General features: G+C 40.8%; 1 protein-coding gene and 1 non-coding gene across 25 annotated transcripts in view; one reads left to right on the forward strand and one right to left on the reverse strand.

Annotated features, from left to right (window-relative positions):
* Nucleotides 1-22,829, forward strand: part of RBMS3 (RNA binding motif single stranded interacting protein 3) — a 797,532-nt gene that overhangs the window by 32,169 nt on the left and 742,534 nt on the right. The window lies entirely within an intron of this gene.
* On the reverse strand, nucleotides 797-868 carry TRNAH-GUG (transfer RNA histidin (anticodon GUG)). The gene has a single exon. It is a non-coding gene; the product is annotated as a tRNA-His (tRNA).

The raw sequence follows: 22,829 nt of genomic DNA on the forward strand, positions 1-22,829 counted from the left end.
CCTCCTCCTCCCCACCCCAGAGTTTATTGGTTTATAGTTTTTGGCAAAAGGAAAATTCAGGACTAGTGGAGAACAGTCAGTAAAGCCTAGCGGGGAGACCCTTGCACAAAGACTGGAAATCTCCTTTCTGTTTCTTCTACTGGTCATTGGCAAATGCTCTTCCTTTGTCTACTGGGGGGTGGTGTAGCAGCGGCTATGTGAGGGTCATGATCATGGAGGAAACTTCCACAGTGATAATAACAAGCGTCTATACCACTGACTCAGTAACAGGCCCTGCTCTAGGCATTTGACATTGTGGTTGTTTAGTCGCTAAGTCATGTCAGCTCTTTTGTGACTCCATGGACTGCAGCCCACCAGGCTCCTCTGCCCATGGGATTTCTCAGGCAAGAATACTGGAGTGGGTTGCCATTCCCTTCTCCAGAGGATCTTCCCAACCCAGGGATTGAATCCAGATCTCCTGCATTACCACTTAACCGTATTAACTCATTATTGTCCAGGGCATTTTTGCAGAGACTAACGCTAGTGGTTGGCAGTTTTTATTTTGGCCAGGCAAAAATTAATTTTGTTATTTCACTAACACTTTGTGGGTTATTACATTCAATAGTTACACCTGAAACACCTGTAAAATCTTCTCCAGAGCCATGACTTTCATTCTCACTTTCCATGTGTGTGTAGTCGCTCAGTCGTGTCCAACTCTTTGAGACCCCATGGACTGTAGCCCACCAGGCTCCCCTGTCCATGGGATTCTCCAGACAAGAATACTGGAGTGGGTTGCCATTTCCTTCTCCAGGGGACCTTCCCGACCCAGGGATCGAACCTGGGTCTTCCGCATCACAGGCAGATGCTTTACCCTCTGAGCCACCAGGGAAGCCCCTCACTTTCCATACTAGAATCAATCACTAGGTTTTTTTGTCTTTTTGTTGGTCTAATATTCACATTATCTGAATCAGAACTAATTCTGAAGAGCTGTTGGAGACACTAGTATATGTGTTGCTGAGACAGAGAAAGAATCTACATAAAATTCATCAAAAATTTCTTCTTTACTCAAAACTTTTCAATTCATCACTTTTGAAAATTTTACAGTAATAAATTTGTGTTTATAATGTACATAAGGTTGGAAGAAAAACCTAATAGACCAAAATGTGAATAATAGCACCAATCATAAGTCATATAATGAATCCTTGATCAATTTTAAGCTCTAATGACTTCGCGCATTAGCAATATTAATTGCTTCACTCTCTAAACATGTACTGATACATCTCCCGTCAGTAATGTAACTTGGTCCTTGGAGCAAAAACATTGCTGTGACATGGTACCCTACGAATTTGGACCTAGTGTGATAGGGGGTTGGCTTCGGGATCTTTGGAGCTCTCAGCCAGCCAGCTAACTGGTCCTCCCATGACTCTCATAAGGATGCCTGCTCATATGTTATTGGATTGCATATTTGGACCCCATTTCAAAGGATATAACAGGGGTTTACTATCTTATTGGTATCCTTAGCTTACAGTTGGGGAGACTAAGGTTCAGAGGGTTTAAGCAGCTTTTCCAAGTTTACAGAGCCACAGAGCAGGAGGCCTGCTGAGTCGGTGCGGCTTCTGAGCCCACATTTGCCACCACTGGGGTACAGCCTGAGGTTTGTGAAAGGTATCTAGGGATACAGTTGCTGCCTAAGGGTTGGGAGGCCACAGCCCTGACCTTGGCCTCATTACAGATACACTGTGTTTCAGCCCTGCGTTCTGCTTCTCCCCAGGTGCGTGAGGGTGGAGGGAACCAGATGCCCACAAGCCCTGAGCTGGCGCAGGGAGGGGCCTCCACTTTGAACTCAGGGTTCAAGTTATATCTCAGAATGAGTTTTATGAACTGGAGGGGTTATTTTAAACCTAACTCCAGGCATCAACCACAAATGTTGTCTTATGTTCCCTGTTTCTGAATTAGAGTCTTTCTTTCCTAAAGTGCCACAAAAGACATAGGTTTTACTTGGTAAAGTGATTTCTGTAGCTGTCATAGAAGATCAGCAATAAATATACCAACACAGCCTTGAATCCTCTATCTGCACTTGACTTTGGGGAATCCCAGACTGGAAAAATTCTAAATGCCTTTAGTCAGAAATACAGAGCTTGAATGTTTATGGTCTGAAACTTTTGGGCCTAGGTCTAAGGCCATCTCTGGCCTGGTTACACCACTTGCTAAAATCTAACTTGAAGTTTGATTTGAAAAAGAAAACACACAAATTAGACTTTATTGGCACCATAATAAAGCAATGTGGCAATATTTAATATAACCTTAAAATCTTCATAAGCCTTTGTCTAATTATCCTATAAGTAGGGAGGAGGCATTTATATTCTATCTATCCATCCATCCATCATCTACATATCTGTTATCTATCTACCTTGCTAAGGAATAATATTCTAGTTAAACATAGTTAAAAGTAGTCAAACAAGAATATATATAATAGAACATAAAAATGCTCCTTACTTCAATTCTACTACCCATAAAATCAATCAGTGTCTTTCCCCAGTTTTATTGAGGTATATATGGCACCCCACTCCAGTACTCTTGCGTGGAGAATCCCATGGTCGGAGGAGCCTGGTGGGCTGCAGTCCATGGGGTCTCGAGGAGTTGGACACGACTGAGCGACGTCACTTTCACTTTTCACTTTCCTGCATTGGAGAAGGAAATGGCAACCCACTCCAGTGTTCTTGCCTGGAGAATCCCAGGGACGGTGGAGCCTGGTGGGCTGCCGTCTATGGGGTCGCACAGAGTCGGACAAGACTGAAGTGACTTAGCAGCAGCAGCAGCATACAAAGTTGTATGTATCAGATCAGATCAGATCAGTCACTCAGTCGTGTTCGACTCTCCGCGACCCCATGAATCACAGCACGCCAGGCTTCCCTGTCCATCACCGACTCCCGGAGTTCACTAAGATTCATGTCCATTGAGTCAGTGATGCCATCCAGCCATCTCATCCTCTGTCGTCCCCTTCTCCTCTTGCCCCCAATCCCTCCCAGCGTCAGAGTCTTTTCCAATGAGTCAACTCTTCGCATGAGGTGGCCAAAGTACTGGAGTTTCAGCTTTAGCATCATTCCTTCCAAAGAACACCCAGGGCTGATCTCCTTCAGAATGGACTGGTTGGACCTCCTTGCAGTCCAAGGGACTCTCAAGAGTCTTCTCCAACACCACAGTTCAAAAGCATCAATTCTTCGGTGCTCAGCCTTCTTCACAGTCCAACTCTCACATCCATACATGACCACTGGAAAAACCATAGCCTTGACTAGATGGACCTTTGTTGGCAAAGTAATGTCTCTGCTTTTGAATATGCTGTCTAGGTTGGTCATAACTTTCCTTCCAAGGAGTAAGCGTCTTGTAATTTCATGGCTGCAGTCACCATCTGTAGTGATTTTGAAGCCCAGAAAAATAAAGTATGACACTGTTTCCACTGTTTCCCCATCTATTTCCCGTGAAGTGATGGGACTGGATGCCATGATCTTAGTTTCACTCCCCTCTTTCACTTTCATCAAAAGCTTTTGAGTTCCTCTTCACTTTCTGCCATAAGGGTGGTGTCATCTGCATATCTGAGGTTATTGATATTTCTCCCAGCAATCTTGATTCCAGCTTGTGTTTCTTCCAGTCCAGCGTTTCTCATGATGTACTCTGCATATAAGTTAAATAAACAGGGTGACAATATACAGCCTTGACGTACTCCTTTTCCTATTTGGAACCAGTCTGTTGTTCCATGTCCAGTTCTAACTGTTGCTTCCTGACCTGCATACAGATTTCTCAAGAGGCAGATCAGGTGGTCTGGTATTCCCATCTCTTTCAGAATTTCCCACAGTTTATTGTGATCCACCCAGTCAAAGGCTTTGGCATAGTCAGTAAAGCAGAAATAGATGTTTTTCTGGAACTCTCTTGCTTTTTCCATGATCCAGCGGATGTTGGCAATTTGATCTCTGGTTCCTCTGCCTGTTCTAAAACCAGCTTGAACATCAGGAAGTTCATGGTTCACATATTGCTGAAGCCTGGCTTGGAGAATTTTGAGCATTACTTTACTAGCGTGTGAGATGAGTGCAATTGTGCAGTAGTTTGAGCATTCTTTGGCATTGCCTTTCTTTGGGATTGGAATGAAAACGTGATATATAAAAATGTGATATATATATATATATATATATATATAAAACATATGTAAAATGAACTGATTACCACAATCAAGCCAATTAATTTATCTATCATTTCACACAGTTCTATTTCTGTGTGTGTATGGTAAGAACATTTAAGATATTTCTTAGCAAATTCCAAGTATACAATACAGTATTATCTTTTATTCTGAACTGTGCGATTCTGGGATATGTTTGTGTAAATGGCTGTGTGAATTGAACTTTAATCCCTATGCACTCAAGACATGCTGATTGAATGAGTGAAAAATGCTAATACCATAATTACTCATCTGTAGAAATGTTAATGATTCTAACATGAACCATGAAAATTGGTATATTGACACACCAAAATAAAGTTTGTCTAAGACTCTAATTTGGTGAATGATTTTTATGCTTTTATTGCTCCTTTGCTCATGCACCAGATTTAGTGTATTCTTTGAGATTTGCTCTTTTTTCATAGTAATTTTTTTATTAAAGGAACTTAGAAAAGATTACATAAAACATTTGCTATAAGCCCTAAATCAAAATATAATAGGTCTAAAGATAACCTATTCAGGTTGAGCATGGTAACATTGATTCTTATTTAGAAAGATGTGGGTTGGTTACTAATATGTTTTTGGCTTATCTGAACTAAGTTGTAATACATCTAAACAATGATATATTCAGAAAGCAAATGCAACATGATGAATTTTTACCTTTGTATTTCAAAGGGTAAAATGGGGTATCTGTTAGGAGAACTACAGTAGCATGTTGAGTTTTGTTCATTCTGTCTCTGGCTTTAGGCTTTGTCTGAATCTAAAAGCTATAGATGATGTTTAGTGGAAAATCTCAACTGTTGTATTCTGGTGTAATAAGCTGTGTGTGTGTGCTAAGTCACTTCAGTCGTGTCTGACTCTTTGCGACCCCTTGGCCTGTAGCCCACCAGGCCCCTCTGTTCATGGGATTCTCCAGGCACGAATGCTGGAGTGGGTTGCCATGCCCTTCTCCAGGGCTGGAACTCATGTCTCTTGCATCTTTTGCATTGGCAGGTGGATTCTTTACCACTAGCACCACCTGGGAATCCCAATAAGCTGAGGAATGAATTTGCAACTGTTCAGAAGCCACAGAGACAACACATATAAACCAAAGTTAATTGGATGGAAAAGACAAGAATCAACAAATATGTATAATATAGACACACAGAGAAATAACCTGAAAATAAAGGAAGCTAGACATAAATAATTAAGGTATTTAAGAAATTAGGAAATGTGAAAGGACTTTGTGTTTATGTACTAAAGATTGGAGAAGGAATACTTCTCCCTAATGACTAAAAGCTCACGAACACAGAGATGTCATATCACTTAAACTACAGAGCTCATCTCCCAGAAACAGTGGAACTATGTTTTATTCACCTTGAGTTTTCTTCCTACAAGACCACACTTGTTCCCTCCACTCATGGGAGGAACAGCTAGTCTTATTACCCTCCAGTGGAAATGAGTTATGAGCCTTTTATCTGGAGTTTACGGGGTGACTTTAACTTCTTTGTAGTTGAATTTCAGTGATGAATGAATGCAGTATCTATTTCATCTTAGTTAATTTTTTTCAAGAATTCCTTTTCCTGTTCTGATTTGTAGGTACCTACAAGATAATAATGGGAAGGATCAAATTACCCTGTTTGGGATCCTGTTAAACACTTTTCCTTTGTCCTGAGACTCTTCAGCATTAATTTCCTGTTTGTCCATGTCAATCCAACTAGAAAAAACAGGCATTTGAGACATTGATAAAAGTTTGGTGTCTTTATGAGATTGCAAGCAAAGCTTGTATTTTGTACCATACTCATCCCTCTTGGCTTAATTTGGCTACGTTTTTCTTTAGGTTTGTAAAATAGATAGTCAGGAGTCTTGTGAATTAGGACTATAGGAACTGAGGTTCCTTGGGCCTCAATTGCAAGTTGAAATGAAGATGCATAAAGATGCAGAAGGTCCTAGCATGGGTACCAGAAACAGCACCATCAGAAGAGGGAGATGTGCTGTGCAAGAAAGATGGATGGCCCTGCGTGTCAGCTGGCTGGCCGACATCACACTTTTTAAAAGCCCTCAAAATGCAAGCTCCTCATTCTTTCAGCTCCTCAAATATAAGGACCCCTTCCCATGAAATATGTCATCCCTTGGCATGGATTCACAATTATTTCTCAATAATTACCTACAGACGATCATATAGAGTTTGTGACTTGCCCAAAGTCACAACAAATATAAGCAATCGTAAATCAGCCTCTTCCTTTGGACATTTCGCTACTTCACTCACACATTCATCATTTGTCAAGTGCCAACTATAGGCATGTGTGGTGCTGCATGCCAGGGATGCAAAGTGGAATGAGGCATGATCCCAAGCCTCCAGAGGCATACAGTGAGTAATAAATATGCAAGTTATTGACTGCATTAGAGTTTTCTCAGTGCTATAATAGAAGTAGGAACAGAATACTACAAGAGCGTAAAGACATCACAATCAGGAGTCAAGGAGAATATCCTGGAGAAACCTACATTTAGATTGAATTTTGAAGCACAGCTGGAATTTCTAGTTAAAGAAACCATGAGATGTCCCTGAAACCTGTAAAAAGTGAAGAGACAGGAAAGTGTTCTAGGTGTCTGAGGAACGGCAAACACTTTCGCTGGGCTTGAGCTGTGGGAGCTGAAGGTCAGGATAGCTGTGGAAGCTGAGGGCAGTGCCGGAGGCCAGACCCCCAAAGGCTGGGATGTTCAGCTAGGGGATGCTCCCTTCACTGGGAACAGAGCGTGCAGGTTAAGGAAAGGGTCCACCCTGCCCCTTCCAGAGCATCATGGGGACCCCAGAGCCACAAAGCTCTTCCCTCACCTCATTCAGGGCATTTCCTCGGGGTCTGGGGTCTGACTTTCAAAGTACAGGCAGATCTCTCTCTAAATAGAATTCACAGCCAACTGCTGAGAGAGAGCTCTTCCTCTCAAGCTGAGCTCTGGGGGGGCCACCCTGCCTGCCTGAATTTCCCTTGATTGGTACTCATTTGACTGTATATGAAAAGGGGCAGAGATGCCATCAGGGACATGTAGGAGGTAATGACTCAGTCCCCACCAAACCCTGTCCTCTGAAACAAATACTGTAGCAGGCACATGGTCAGAAAAATCAGTTTTGAGATTCTGAAAACTCGGGTTTTAAATCTGGCACTGCCTGTAACAGATCTCTGAAATTGGCTTCACGTCAGTGAAGCTCTCTGGACATCCGTCCCTTCTGTGTGAAAGAAACTGACTTGCCTCATTAAGTGCATGGATTTTGTTTTCTCAGATGAGACATCTGATTGTTTGTCTACGTCGTCTTTGTACAAGATGCTAGGTAACAAGGAGATAATCTCATGCCAAGATTGGGCTTCAGTTGATTGTGAGTAGGAAGGGATGGGGAGTTCCACAGAATAATGTTGTTGTTTAGTTGCTAAGTCATGTCTGACTCTTTTGCACCCAATGGACTGTAGCCCACTGGGCTCCTCCGTCTGTGGGATCTCCCAGGCTAGAGTACTGGAGTGGGTTGCCATTTCCCTCTCCAGGGCATCTTCCCAACCCAGAGATCAAACCCACATCTCCTTCAAGGGCAGGTGGGTTCTTTACATCTGAGCCACCAGGGAAGCCCACAGAATAATAGGAACTTAGTAAAGTCAGAGTTCTCTGAAAGGTTCAGAATCCCTGGTTTTAGCTCTTAAATATGGAACTCCTTAAAAAATGTTCTCAAGTTATGTCATGAAAAATGTTCTCTCCAAAGGTGAAAGGAGCCATTCATTGCTTAATAAACTGGATCATCTTCCTTCTTAAAAAAATATTCTATGGCATATAAATGGAGACATTTACACCATCACAGAGAAAAATTTACAGACATGCATGCATCATTTGAAGATGCCTAATCCCTGGAAATAATAAATCAGAGAGATTTTGATTCACTTATGAGGAAATATTTTTAAAAGAAACTTTTGATAACAGGTGAATTTTTCTGTTTTATTAGCTACTTCTTATCACTCATGGCGTTGCTGCTTGGACAATTTGGAGTTATCTGAAATGAACTGGAGAAAGGATGTTATTTTCAGTTATGAATTAAGACTTTGAATAAATAACTGAACAGATTTTTTTTTCTTTTTAGTGGGAGGCTTTAAAGAGATTCTGAAATGCCAGATAAAAATAGCCTTTCATAGAAAGGTGAGGTAAATATAATGTGACACAGTGAAAAGAATAGACTTGAAGCAGAGAGGCTACAATATAAACACGAAGGCTCTGGTGTTCTTTATTTCCAAGACCCTGGGCAAACCTTTGAGCTTTTCCCTCTGTCCTGAACTACCAGTATGTGTTGAAGAACACATTGAGTTAAGATATAAAATATTTAGCCAGTGCAGGTGCCAATGACCCCTCGATGTCCCATTCATGTCATAGGACAGGAATATGAAGAGAGAATTCCCTTGAGTTTTTCTCTCATTTACATCCTGAATAGCCACCAAACAGTCACTTGCCTTAAACATTTTATTGCACAAGATAAAAGTTTCCCAAACTTTTTAATACCATAACCCATTCCTTGAATAAATGATCCTAAGAATTTCCTTATGAATTAAAAATAATCATTTTGACATTACTGTCTGGGGCAAAATATAATGAAGTAACAAGACAATTTTTTTACTATTTCCCGTTTAACTAATGATGTACCCTGTTCAGTTACCTCAAAGTTGAAAAATTTTTAAGTGTATAGAAAATATGAAAATATAGTAATAGCTTGACCAAAATAGATTTCATATTATAATAGGTTTCTTAAGACTAAATTCTACAATTTTCACAAGTTGTTACTAAACAACAATTTTTTTACTATTTCCCGTTTAACTAATGATGTACCCTGTTCAGTTACCTCAAAGTTGAAAAATTTTTAAGTGTATAGAAAATATGAAAATATAGTAATAGCTTGACCAAAATAGATTTCATATTATAATAGGTTTCTTAAGACTAAATTCTACAATTTTCACAAGTTGTTACTAAACGACAAGTTAAGGGACATGTTTTAGGTTGTGAGCTTTTTAACTTGTAAATGCACATGTAGCTTTTGATTCCTTACAAATGAGGATCCAAATTGGAAATATATCAACCTGCATTGTTTCTTCTTGCAGTTGACTATGAACCAGTAGATCCATCTTGGAACCAGTAGAGCCGTCTTGATATATTAATATTATGGAAGATGAAAGCAAATTGTATCTCAGCAGCAATACTGATTCCATATGCTTCCTGCCATGTAAATAAGCTCCTTCATGGATACAAATAATCAGTTACATGGCTAGAAATGAAAGCAATTTATACATCTATCAAGGTCAAAACCACACACACACACATGGGCTTGAAGTGTTCAGTTTATGGCAACAACTACTATAGCTCGAACCCTGCGCCTTTGTCCTATCCTTTCAACTGTTCTGTCCTACTCAGTAACTTGTTATGATCTTGCATGGTTTAAGGTTAAAAAGCGTGTTTAAAGCATTACTTTATTTATTGATTTTTAATAATTAGATATTACTGTGGATCCCAATATTGTGTTAATTTCTGCTGTACATCACAGTGATTCAGTTACATATCTATCTATCTATATACATATATACACATATATATTCTTTTCCATTATAGTTTATACATTGATAGATTCTTACCATGTTGGGAGAGAGTGCACTGTGGGATTCTTTTAATCACCGTTTCATATTCTTCTGTTGAGTTCTAGATAGGTCAATAAATAATATGCTAGCCATTCTGGGCCCTTTGATTAAAATGTGTCATGAATCAAAGTTTATGATTGATCTAGTATAGGCTTTCATGCATTGGAGAAGGAAATGGCAACCCACTCCAGTGTTCTTGCCTGGAGAATCCCAGGGACGGGGGAGCCTGGTGGCTGCCGTCTATGGCGTCACACAGAATCGGACACGACTGAAGTGACTTAGCAGCAGCCCCATCATGGATGCCAATAGTGGTTTCAATTATAAGATTATCCAGGAACACACGATAAACCATGGAGTTTGCAGTGAGAAACCAAGTTTACAGTGATTTTGCCAGGTACCATCACTGGTGTTTTATAGCATTTTCCACAGGACATTCCATTTGTGAAGAGTTCTTCTTCCGTTTCCTCTTTTCTTTCCTTCCTTCCCTTCTTTCTTGCCTCCTTTCTTCGAGTCAAGCAATATTTACTGTATCCTCACCAAGAGCCAGACATCATATAAGGCACCAGGGAAATGAGAAGTTAGATTTTCTAATCCTGGGAAAATGTTTCCTGTTTCTTTGCTTTTAATTTACCCAGGAGTTGTCTTTATTTACATATAAATATATGAATTCTAATTAAACTATAATCACGTTGGGTACTTTACAATGCAATAATATTTTGAAAATTTAATTAATGTAAGTTAAGCCTCCACATGCCATAGACATAATCAGAAAGTTCATTCTTTAAAACATAAAAATAAAAGACAACAGCAATAATGAAAGTTCGTTCTTTAACATTCAGATAGATCTAGTGAATTTAAGAGGTACATTTTATGAGTAGAAAGTCTGAGTCTTTCAATGTCTTGATTACAATTCTCTTAAACCACCTTGTCCAAATCAAGGCAGTTCCCTTGTTAATAAGTTTTCATATGTGGGCAAAAATGGCCATCCTCTAGCCACTGGTCTTTGTATTTCAGGAAATATGTCACGTAAGGAAGTCCCACTCTACGCAAAGGATTTATAGATAGTTCCTTGGAGTTAATTTTCATGGACATTAGAAAGGACTTACATCTCAAGCCAGGCAGAGGGTTTATAAATGATTGCCATAAGCTTTTTAGCGACTTAAGTTAAGTAGAGTAGCACTCCTCTGGCCCTGAATGAAGAGTGTGTAGAATTGTTGGGGCTACTTGGAACTCTGGAGCAGCCCATTGTTCAAAGATTATGTTTTTGATGTTTCTTGCTAAAAGTCATTCATTCTTCTAATAGGTGTTATTTAAGAGCATACACTGTGCCAAGAAGTGGACTTGGCATTGCTATGGAAACCATCCAATTCTAATTTTTCAGAACCACACAGGAGTTGGTACTGGTAGGTCAAGAAGGACTGACACTCAGACTGGATGTCACTTATGAAATATCTGATTTTCAATGTGCAAATATTTTATACACACACACACACACACATAGGTGAATCCACGTGTGTGTGTGTGTGTATTCATATTCACCTACTTGTGTGCGCTCAGTCATGTCCAACTCTTTGCAGCCCCATGGACTAACCCGCCAGGCTCCTCTGTCCATAGAATTTTCCAGGCAAAAATAGTGGAGTAGGTTGCCATTTCCTACTCCAAGGGATCTTCCCAACCCAGGGCTCAAACCTGAGTCTCTTATGTCTCTTGCATTGGCAGGCAGATTCTTTACCACTAGCACCACCTGAGAATCCCATATTCACCTATATATGGGTCAAAATGATGATCAAATAGCAGATGTACAATTGATATAGATATAGAAATTATTTTTATAAATAAATATACTTCAGTTTATTTTTTGACGTAAAGTTGATTCTTTGTAATATGTATGTGTGACACAATGGAATTTACAATAATTGCAGAATTATCTGTAATTACCATTGTGAAGAAGTCAAAACTACAGTAGCTCATGTTAGTGCCTTGATCTTTTGAATTTTTGGACAGAGCAGTGTTGATCTTTCGACAAACTAGGGGCTGGGGTAACTGAAAGTTGGAAAACGCTGAGATTTGAATCTTCTGTTTTTCTACGTGGTACTGATCTTTACATGACCTGAAATGTGTGTTTAACTCCAGTGCTGAAGTCAAATCAAGGACAGAAGGAAATGAACGTTGGAGGCCTCTCATAACATGTTTGTTATTTATTGGATCCCTTCTTCCTTTCTCTGCTGAAATGTGCGCCTCTTCTTAGCCGAGTGACTTTGAGATGAAATTTTTTAAGTCACTTTTTAGTGTCTCTTAACATCATTCACACCCTTCCTTGTCATTTCCCCCATGGCTTTAAGCAGAGCAGCAATTTCAGGCATGAAATAAACTTTTGAAGGCATTATGCTGTTGGAGGCATTTTGGAAAAATGTGAATGAAGCCAACAAAATAGCACAGTCGGTCAGAGGTTACCCTTGTTCCAACAGGGTTCTAAGATGGGACTTGTTTTTCTAGGGATTTGCCCGGTCTGTGTGGAAATAATTTTACTGTTAGAAAAAAAAAAAATCAGTATCTTTAACAATATCTAGAGATTTTTTTTTTTTAATTTTTGTTTTTATTTTTAACTCTGGTCTTCATTAAGAAGACAAACTCAGTGGCATGAGGATGACGTAGATTTTACTGTGTGCTGAACTTAAATGCACTCACTTCTATAAAGCGTGTCATGAATGCTGCCTCCACCCTCTCATTGCCTCTGGGAGGCCTAGTTGGAAGCATTACTCACTGATGCTGAGCAAACAGCGTTTTGTTCTGGTCTGGGTTCTTTCTTCCTCTTCAGCCTCTAGTGAATAACTTTTCAAAACCTAAATGGCTTGAAGTGAGTTACTAGTAGGAGATGAACATTGGTTTTGGAACCAGTGAAACAGTGGAACTAGTGAGATTAGAACTTAAACTTCTGGTTCCATAGGCCATACTTTATTATTATTATTATTGTTATTTTTTATTTTATATCGGAGTATAATTCATTAAAAATATTGTGTTAGCTTCAGGTGTAGAGCAAAATGATTCGGTTATACGTGTATCCAAAGAATGGATGCTTGTGAGCACCATTTTATTTAAAAATTATTTAATTAATTAATTTATTTTATTGTTGACGGTGCTGGGTCTTCGTTCCTGCATGCGGGCTTTCTCCAGGTGCAGTGGAGGGTGGGCTTCTCCTTGCAGTGGCGTCTCATTTTGCAGAGCACAGGCTCTGTGGCACGCAGGCTCAATAGCTGTGGTGCACGGGGTTAGTTGCTCCGTGGCATGTTGGATCTTCCTAGACCAGGGATTGAACTCCTGTCCCCTGCTTTGGCAGGCAGATTATTAACCCATAAAGGCTCCCAACTATTTATAGCTTGTGCAGAGTTTTGACTCATACGTTTCACTTTGACCTTTAGAGCCAGGTTTTCACATGCAGTTGGTTCTTTTTTGAAACGTTTCATTTGGTCTGGAAGGCTCACTCTTACTGCTGGATAACCTGGAATGGCGGCTGTATTTTTAGCCTTGGAGCGTAGTTCCCCTGTGTTGCCTAGTGGGTGGGTTATTTGGACAGGAAGAGTGGCTTCCTTGCTCTGTTCTCCCGGCATTGTAGGACTCCCTCAGGTTCCCACGAAGCCCCTCACCGGCACTGCAGCTGAATCACTCTCCTTCTAAGATCTTGCTAAATGTAAACAGCTTTCCCCTCTTCCTTCTTGTATTCTCTCTTTTTTCTACTTTCTCGTTCCTTTCCTCTTGTCTTTCCTCGTCTGCCTGCCTGCCTTCTTTCCTTCCTCTCCTTATGTCTTTCATTTCCTTTTTTCTCTCTGTTCTGCTCTTTCTTTTACTTTCATTTCTTATTAATTATGAAAGTGAGATCCCAACTTATGGGAATTTACCCCACCGATCTACTTGCACACAGGTGAAAGGTTGCATACTAGTGATTAGGAACGACAGCATGATTTGTAATCAGAAAAGACGGCAAACAACTCGAAGGCCCATCACCAGAGGACATGTGGAGTAAACAATAAATGTCTGGCTAATGAAACTTTATGCAACTCTAAGAAGGAATCGGAAAGTGCGCTGGAAATATCTGCAAGCCATTTTGTTAAGTGAAAAAAAAAGTGCAGAACACTTCAGATTTTATATTTCCTTTTGTGAAAAAACGTGGTGGTGGGGAATCAGATTCTACTTTTGCTTTTTTATTGTAACTAGTAAACACAGAAAAAATATCTCTGCAGGAAACACAGGAAGCTATGCATAAGTGGCAAGGATGGGTCAGCTGGGGAGTAGTGAGGGGAGATTTCATTATTATACATTTTTGTATTTATTAAAATCTTTGGAACATGTTAGTTAATAACTAATTCCCAAAATAAAATCTAATAATGTAAGCTTCAAAACCGAGGTAAGATTCAGTTGAATGAATCTTACTAATGAGCCACTAATGCTAAAAGAATAATAATAATAACAAATTACCATATCTAGGACACATATCTAAACTCATGGGTGTGCTGCTGGCCTCCTGGTTGCTTATGGCTTGAATCGTGTAAAGTTGCAATTTCTATAGATCAATAAAAAAACTTTAAATATTGGCAACTTCATATATTTGAATAGAATGTTAATCTTAGTTAAAGCGTCCAAAAGCTGCTACCAGATTGCCTGTGCTGTGACGCCCCTAAAGTACGATTTCATTTCTCTCCTGTGCTCTTGACACCCTTGGAGTCTTATTTCATCACTTCTGCTGGGTCACCTGGGTAGGACGGCGAGGAGGGACACTTCCTCTCGGGAATTACGTTCGATCCAAGCTTTACGAACTTTGCACGTAGCTGTAGGTTAAGCCCTCATGATCTACCACCGGGATTATAGCCTTCTTCTGAAAGTCACTCTGAATTTCCGGTTTTCCTGGTGAGGTCTAACGTTCTCACTGCCCCCACATTCGTCTTCCAACAAGTCAGTTTGAATCATGTTTCTCCTGAGTGAATTCATCCTGTATGAGGGCTCTCTAAAGAAATAGAACCAATAGTATTTGGAGCAAAATTCATAAGAAGGATTTATCTATTATAGGAATTAGCCCAAGCAGTTTTGGAGGCCAAGACGTCCTAGAGATGCAGGCAGGCCTGTAGGATGGTTCAGTCCGAATCTGAATACAGAGACTCAGGGGAGCCCATGATGTAATTCCCAGCCAGGGGCGAGACATGGAGGTCAAGTAGAGAGAGAGAGAGAGACTTCCCCCTTTTCCACCTTTTGGTCAATTCTGGACCTAAAGGATGGGATGATGTACACCTACATAGGTGAGGATGGATCTTCTTAGCCTGCTGAATCAGATGCTAATCTCTTCCAGAAACACCTGAACAGACACACCCAGACATGACATTTTACCTATTCTCTGGGCGCTCCTTCTCCATGCAACTTGACCTGTGAAATTAACCATCACACATCCCATCTCTCCTCACTGTTCACAGAATAAATACAGACGCAACTCCTTAGCAAGATGTGCAACTCACCCCCATTCTCACCTCTACCCAACTGATTTCTTTTCACAAACACTCTATACCTGTTCTTTGCCCAGATTGCACTCCCCTGAAGGTCAGACTTTGAGAATGATGTTCTGTTTACCAAAAAGAACCTTTTCCAGCGTCTGTGCCTTTCAGAAATCCACGTGAAGTTTCCACACAAATAAATCTTCTCTCTGTAGCTCTGATCCCAGCCATCCAAATTTAATTTTCTCCTATTTATATTTCCATGGCCCTGCATACCTACCCCTACTGGAAAGGGGCTTACTAGAGTGTATTCCAGATATTTGTTCATGCTGTCCTGCTACTGACCAGTGAGGTTTTGACATCAGAGACCCAGGTCCTAGTTCAGCCCACACCTGCTCTGCTCAGGCCAGCGTCTGGTCTGTGGTTTTACGCTTAGTAAATATCAGCATGTTTAGCAATGCTTTAGCCTTTCTCCAGGACTCCCTTTCTGTAAGGAAAAAGTGTTTTTTTTTTTTTAATCGTTTTAAAAAAGATGGAGACTGATGTTCTGAATGATCTTTGGTGTGAGGAAAGGGCCTTTCCACCATGGCCTGAAGGTTCAAAGTCCAAACACTCCCATTCTTTGCTATTTGCAATAAGGTCAAGATTTAGTCTTGAATGTCATCTATAATCTCTGTTTGATCATCTCTTTTGCTTCATATTTGTGATGATTTTGATGATGATGAAAGCAGTGAAGTCATATGAACTGTGTTGAGTCTTCTTGGTAATTATGCCTTTTTGTCAACTGATTACTCTTGTAGTTTTGAAGGCCTGTGTTAATATTGTAAAAACGCAACTATTTCAAGACCATAAACAGAACTGAGTGTTCACCAAAAACTAAATCTAAAAATTCTGAGTGAAGAATAAATGAGAGGTTTTCTTCCTCCTACTTCTCTCCCTCTTCCTTTTCCTTCCTTTTCTGTTACTTAATATTATTGTTATTATTGTTATTTTCTCTAATCTGGAAAAATAATAGCTTGTTAGCCTAGCCTGTCTAAGTGGGACTTTTACCTTTGTTAAAAAAAAAGAAAAAGAAAAAAAAAACGTTAAGTAGCCCCTTTCCTAGGATGTGAATTCCTTGTTAGTGTGTGGCTCCTATTGATTGCACAGGTATATTACTACATGATACTCAGGGTTGGAGAGTTTTACTGCGAGAGACTGTTCTGGTCATTGTATCTTTTTCTCACCGAAGGACTGGTTGGGTTCCCTGTTTTGTAGCTCATAATATTAATAAAAGCAAATATTTGTGTGTAACTCACTATTGCCTTTGCAGTTAGTCAGGATTAGCACAAAAGAACTATCATTCATCACTTGAGAGTGTTTTTTAGAGGATGAGAGAAAGTAACATCAGTGCCTCGTATCGGCTGATCCTGCTCCTGACACTAGTTGTGTCCTTATTTACATTTTGCACACTGTTCACTGAACCCAGGGTAGGCAAGTGCAAGGTAAGAGGCTGGAAGAAAACACGAGGAGCCATAGGAACTGCAGACACGTTTATTCTCTCCTGGTGGGCACAGCAGCCGTAGCAGCAGACATAACATAACACAGCATAACCGCACACAGCCTTTCCGGGCTTTTCCAGGTGAAGCTTCTGTAGGCGTAGGGCACGAAGTAGCCCACAACCATGCGGTACCTCGTGGCACGCATGCGCAGTGCTGTAAGCAAGCGCAGCCGTTACACAATCATGCACAGTCGCTGCTTACAGAACATGGGGCGGGAGGGGTAAGAGCTGGGGTGAGAGAGCGTGACTGGGGCCATCTTGTTAACTTCCCTACATCCCTGCATCTTGGCTTTTGGGTGCTCTCCTACTTTTTTAATCAATAAATGATTACTGATGAACAAAGAAAGAAGGGAGAAAGGCATCGATATGCAGTGTGCTGGCTTGGTGGGCTCTACTCGGATATGGTCTATTATAGCATCAGTATGTCTCACCCGTGTCCCTTACCCTGCAAGTGCACTTCAGTGGTTTTCACAGTGCCTCTTCAGGTAAACCATGAGCACATTCAAATAGTTTCATTGTACTATGACGTCTTTGGCTTATTGTCATAAGGTTTTTAAATGAGCAATTTTCTTTTTATCAAAATCAGGTGTATATGAAAGTCGGCATGCCTTTGTTGAAAAGTCTGCAAGAAAAGCAAGATCCTGATGGTTTGTTAGAAGTAGTTACAGGGATTACCCTGGATGTGAATAAGTGGAAATGAAAATATAATAAGTTTGACAAAAAATGGATATTTGGTATTATACTATTCTTTTGAAAGTCTCTCACCCCCCACCACTCAATTAGGACTGATGTGTTGCTTTCCACAGATTCCATGCAGTAGTTAGGTGAGTTAAGAACTCTGGAATCTGTCTTCCTTCCGCTCAACCTCTAGGGAAGTGGACTCCCAGCTAGTGCTAGCAGTGTGCCCACTGACTGGAAAGTACTCTCCCCCTCCCTCACTTGTTAGCATCTCTATCCTTCTCATTTCAGCCGAGTCTCCGGTGCATCTGCAAGCCTTCCCTGCCCTCTTTGGCTTGGGCAGCTTCTCCAGCGTGGAGCTCAGAGCACTGCTTCCTTCCTAGCACTTGTCACAGCTGCAAGTTCACAGCTTCAAGTTCACACTCATTTACATGATTATTTGATTCCTCACTAGTCTGAAGCCTGTGAAGCTGAGGACAGTCTTCAACTGCTCATCATATCATCAGTTCCTAGTCTAGGCCTTTGCACATAATAGGCACTGAATCAATATTTTTGAAAAATGAAAGAGTTCAGATCTAAAAATAACTCATTTTGGGTTTATCATTTGAGGTTTCTTTATTATATGTATGCTTAGTGATGATTTTATCAATTTTCTGAATTTCAGATCATTTCTTTACTCTGAAAAGTAACTTGATGTTGTTTTCAATGCCAGTATATAGGTAATATAAGTATATTTTAAATTTTATTTTATTGAAGTATAGTAGAAGGCAATGGCACCCCACTCCAGTACTCTTGCCTGGAAAATCCCATGGACGGAGGAGCCTGGAAGGCTGCAGTCCATGGGGTCACTAAGAGTTGGGCACGACTGAGCGACTTCACTTTCACTTTTCCCTTTCATGCATTGGAGAAGGACATGGCAACCCACTCCAGTGTTCTTGCCTGGAGAATCCCAGGGATGGGGGAGCCTGGTGGGCTGCCGTCTATGGGGTCGCACAGAGTCGGACACGACTGAAGTGACTTAGCAGCAGTATAGTTGATTTACAATATTGTGTTAATTTCTGTTGGACAACAAAGTGATTCAAGTATTTATGTATGTGCCTGCATGCATAGTTGCTCAGTCATGTTCAACTCTGCAACACCGTGGACTGTAGCCCACAAGACTCCTCTATCCATGAGATTTTTCCAGCAAGAATACTGGAGTGGGTTGCCGTTTCCTATTCTAGGGTATCTTCCCAACCCAGGGATCAAACCCAGGTTTTATTTATATACATGTATACATATTATATAGGCATATAATGTGGGCTTCCCAGGGGGTGCTGGTGGTAAGGAAGCCGCCTGCAATGCAGGAGATACGAGTCATGGGTTTGATCCCTGGGGAGATAGGCATGGCAACCCACTCCAGTATTCTTGCCCTGAGAATCTCATGGACAGAGGAGCCTGGCAAGGTACCGTCCATAGGGTTGTAAAGAAATGGACACAACTGCAGCAACTTAGCACAACACACACATGCGCACGCACACACACACAACATATATATATATATATATATATATATATATGTTTCTTTTCCATTATGATTTACCACATGATATTGAATATAGTTCCTTGTGCTACACAGTAGGACCTTGTTGTTTAGCCATTCAGAGTCTTCTGGGGTTTTAATTCCAGAATATATTATGTCTTTTCTCCCTACTACAAAATTAAAATTGCTCCAGGTTTTTGAATAGAACCCTTTTGGTTTCAGGGCATCATCACATCAACGTCTTCATGAACCAATTACCAGTATAAGCATATGGGCTTTAAAATATATATACAATTCTCCAGAGCTCATAGTGTAATTAAAATTTGGAAGGGCAGGTGGCTGAGAGGTTTCAGTAATTTATTGTGTGGCTCTAAGATCAGAATCAAAAATTTGAAAATCACTGTGGATTCTATGCTTAGCATGGATCCAACGCATATATACAATGAAAGCTGCAGAATTAGTTCCCAGCAAGAGGATTTAGAGAAAGATTTAGAATGAAACTGAAAGAAATAATTTATTGAGTTGAATCACAGCAGAGCATAGCAAAAGTGGGTAAAATGTAGAGAATCTTTTAGTCTCTGCTCTTCTTTTGGCCTGAGGCCACCACAGTGAGTTGAATAGGTAGATTTATCTTTGTCTCAATTCACTCATTCAAAGAACGTTGAGTGCTTCAGTGTGCTGAGCTCAGAGCCAGTGTCTTAGTGGGAAGCTGGTCCTTCCCTCTCTAATGGAATTTTAAAGTTTTGTTCCTAAAGAGACCATGATCAGATCTAGAAATGTGAACCCCTTCTCACATTCCCAGAATGCTTTAAAAGCTTCTTCATTCCTCCGCCTTCCAGAACAGTCTGTCCTCTGCAACCCTTCTGATCTTTGTGAAATTCAGCTTGCCCTCTAGGACATGACTAGGCTCTGTCAGGACAGACTAGGTCTTCAGAGCTCTACGTCTACCTGAGAAACATCACACAGTGTTTGAACAAAGCATGGACTCAAAACTCAAAGTTGTTACTTCAGGCTCCAAATACCTGAAGCTCAAATTCGCCACGATGCGGTATTTTGGTCCGTATTTCTCCAATATAAAAACCTGCCTTCCTGGATTCTCCTGGTCCTATTTCCAGAATGGGCGTTTGCTTCTAGGTGCTGCCCCCGTTTATCATTCTAGTGATGGGTGTCACTCGATTGCCTCTGCCTCCCACCACCACTGTGCTGGACAAGCTTTGGGATAAGTCATACTCAATAAGTTCTATTTGAAACTCAATGACTTTATCTAATTTATGAAATCGTTTGGGCTGTAAGAGATCTCCAGTGAAACACACAGCTCATCTCCTTCTGTTGAAGAGCGGGATAGATTTTTATTGTCTGTAAAATCCATTCTGGGTGAGTATCTATTCTCAGCCTTCATTATCTCCAGTGATAACAGTTCCACTGCCTCTTTGGCCAACTTCCCTATTGCTGAACTAGCCTTGCTTATTAATCCTGTAATGATACCTTCTGGTCTGTAAATATTGAAGCCATGCTGGAGTTTCCCCCGCTAACCCTTTCCTCTCTGCCCATCCCATGGATGCTTCTAGAAGGGATGTAGTTGTGGGGCACACAGCACCGGATGCTGTGCTGTACAGCCTTCTTCTGAGCTTGCTAGGATGGATGTTGTCAGTCCTTAGAAGATGAAGCTATGAAATCCGGCACCCAGGGTGGTGACTGAATTGTTAATGCCACTGGCATGAAATTGCTTCACAGATGTGAGCTTCACTGCCAGTACTGTGTGTTCTAACTGTAGCATTAGATGAACACAAAGATCTCGGGGCTATCCTGGCATGTTTGTGGTCATGCTGGGACAAGGACATTGGCTGCACATGCCCTAGGAGAGTGTGGCCCAGTGATCATCCCAGGGAAGAATTAGACGTGGAAACTGGATAAGGTGCTTCCTCACTTACGTTTTTATCTGCCTGTGCTACCCAGGGCTGGCACTGAACCCACATCTCCTCTAATTCCTTTTTGCCATTTCTGAGCTCCCATCACCCGGACTCTGGAAGCTTCACTTGTGTGGGCCAGAATTTAAGACTTCGTTTAGCAGGCTGCCTTTGGGCTGCTGGAGGGCTGAGGTACCTGGGAGTTCATTTTCCCCCTGGAGTGTGTGAAAGCCCCGCTTCCTTGCTTTTAGTTGGGACAAGCCCTAACAAGCAATCTGAAGCCCTTGGGTCTCCAGTGGATCAAACTGACCACTTCTGGTAGCATTTCCCTAGAGAAGTAGCCTTGCTTGGTTTCTCTCCCTTCCCCTGGCAGGTTTCCCCCGCTCCCTTGCCAGTTTATCCCGGGAGCACTTCTTCAATAAATCACGCCGTCCTCCTCGTGGACTTTGCTCCTGGGGAACCAGACTCAAGACAGCGGTCTCGTACTGCAAGGCACTGAGAATGTGAAGTTGGGCTCTTCCACTTAGTGTGGTAACTGGTCTAATGTCCATGCTTGCTTTTCTTGTGATTAACCCACCTGATCCTGTCCCTGGAAATCACAGGTTTTGTTCTGAGATTGATAGAGGCTTGTCCATAATACATAGCTTTACACTTTTTTTTTTTTTTTAATTTGAAGCTTGCATGGTATTCAGAACCAAAGGAGGTCCCCCTTCCTGGAGTTCTCCTCAGGTGACATGTTCCTTGTGCTCCTTCTGCAATCGGCTTGTCTGTCTATTAGAGCTCAGGCTGCCCTGCCTCCAGCCATGGCAGTCTGTGCTCTCGTGTGACTGTGAATGCTCTAGGGGGGAGCTGGTTCTCGGAACTCCCGACAGGCAACTCATGGGGCGTCTTCTCCTCCAAAGCTGCCTGGCAGTTGTTTGCCGTTTTGTACTCATCAAAGAACTTAAATGTGTCCATGTTGGTGGTAAAGTCCCCAGAATGGGTCACTGATTTGCTACTTTTGTTTCCATCAACTTAGCTTCTAAAACACTATCTGACTTACGTCTTTTAAGTCTAATAAATTTTAAAACCCCAATATGTTTTTAAAGTATCTTTGATATTAATTTCTCATTTGAATGTTTTCTTCTCTGTAGTCACCCTCTGTTTTTTCAGGCTTCTAACTTTATTGAGGCTACGTGAAAGATCTCTTTTGGTAAATCTCTCATTACATTTGAAAATCTGTGGGTTATTTTCAAATATCTTTTGAAATTGATTTCTAATATAATTCCACAGTGATAAGACAACAGACTCTGTATGATTTCAATATCTCTAGACCGTGAGATGTTTGCACCTTGCTTTCTGTCCCTGGTTCTGTTCCAGTGTCTCCTGGTTTATAGTCTGTGGGAACTTGAATAGAATTTGTATCCTGCTCTTTTGTGAAAATTTCATAAATCTTGATTATGTTGAATTGGTTCATAGCGCTTTTCAGGTCTACTATATCCTTCTGTTTTTCTGTCTATTCATTCTGTTAATTTTTCAGAGTTTGATATTGAAGCTCTACTAAAAATGTTAATTTATCTACTTAAAAAATAGTGGAACTATGGGTAATGTTCTGTATTTTCCAAGTTTCTTGTAAACGTGTGTTATCATACTTTCATAATTAAAAAAAATAAAAAATAAGAAACACAGATAGTTGAAACTCAAACAAAAAATTATAACCCCAATAAATAGATGTCAGAACATCACCATAATCAGGGGTCAGTGGCAAGGTAGGAGGAGTGACGTATCTGGGGACAAAGCAGTAAGAAGCAGTCATGACCCTTCTCTCACCTCCTTTGTTCTTTCCTGAGGCCTTTATCCACAAATAGAACTTTTCCCCCAGTCTATTTTCTTTCCCTCCTTCC

Source organism: Bos grunniens, chromosome 22 (assembly GCF_055505025.1).
Source record: "Bos grunniens cultivar Pamir isolate PY7600 chromosome 22, Bosgru_T2T1.0, whole genome shotgun sequence".
NCBI lineage: Eukaryota > Metazoa > Chordata > Mammalia > Artiodactyla > Bovidae > Bos > Bos grunniens.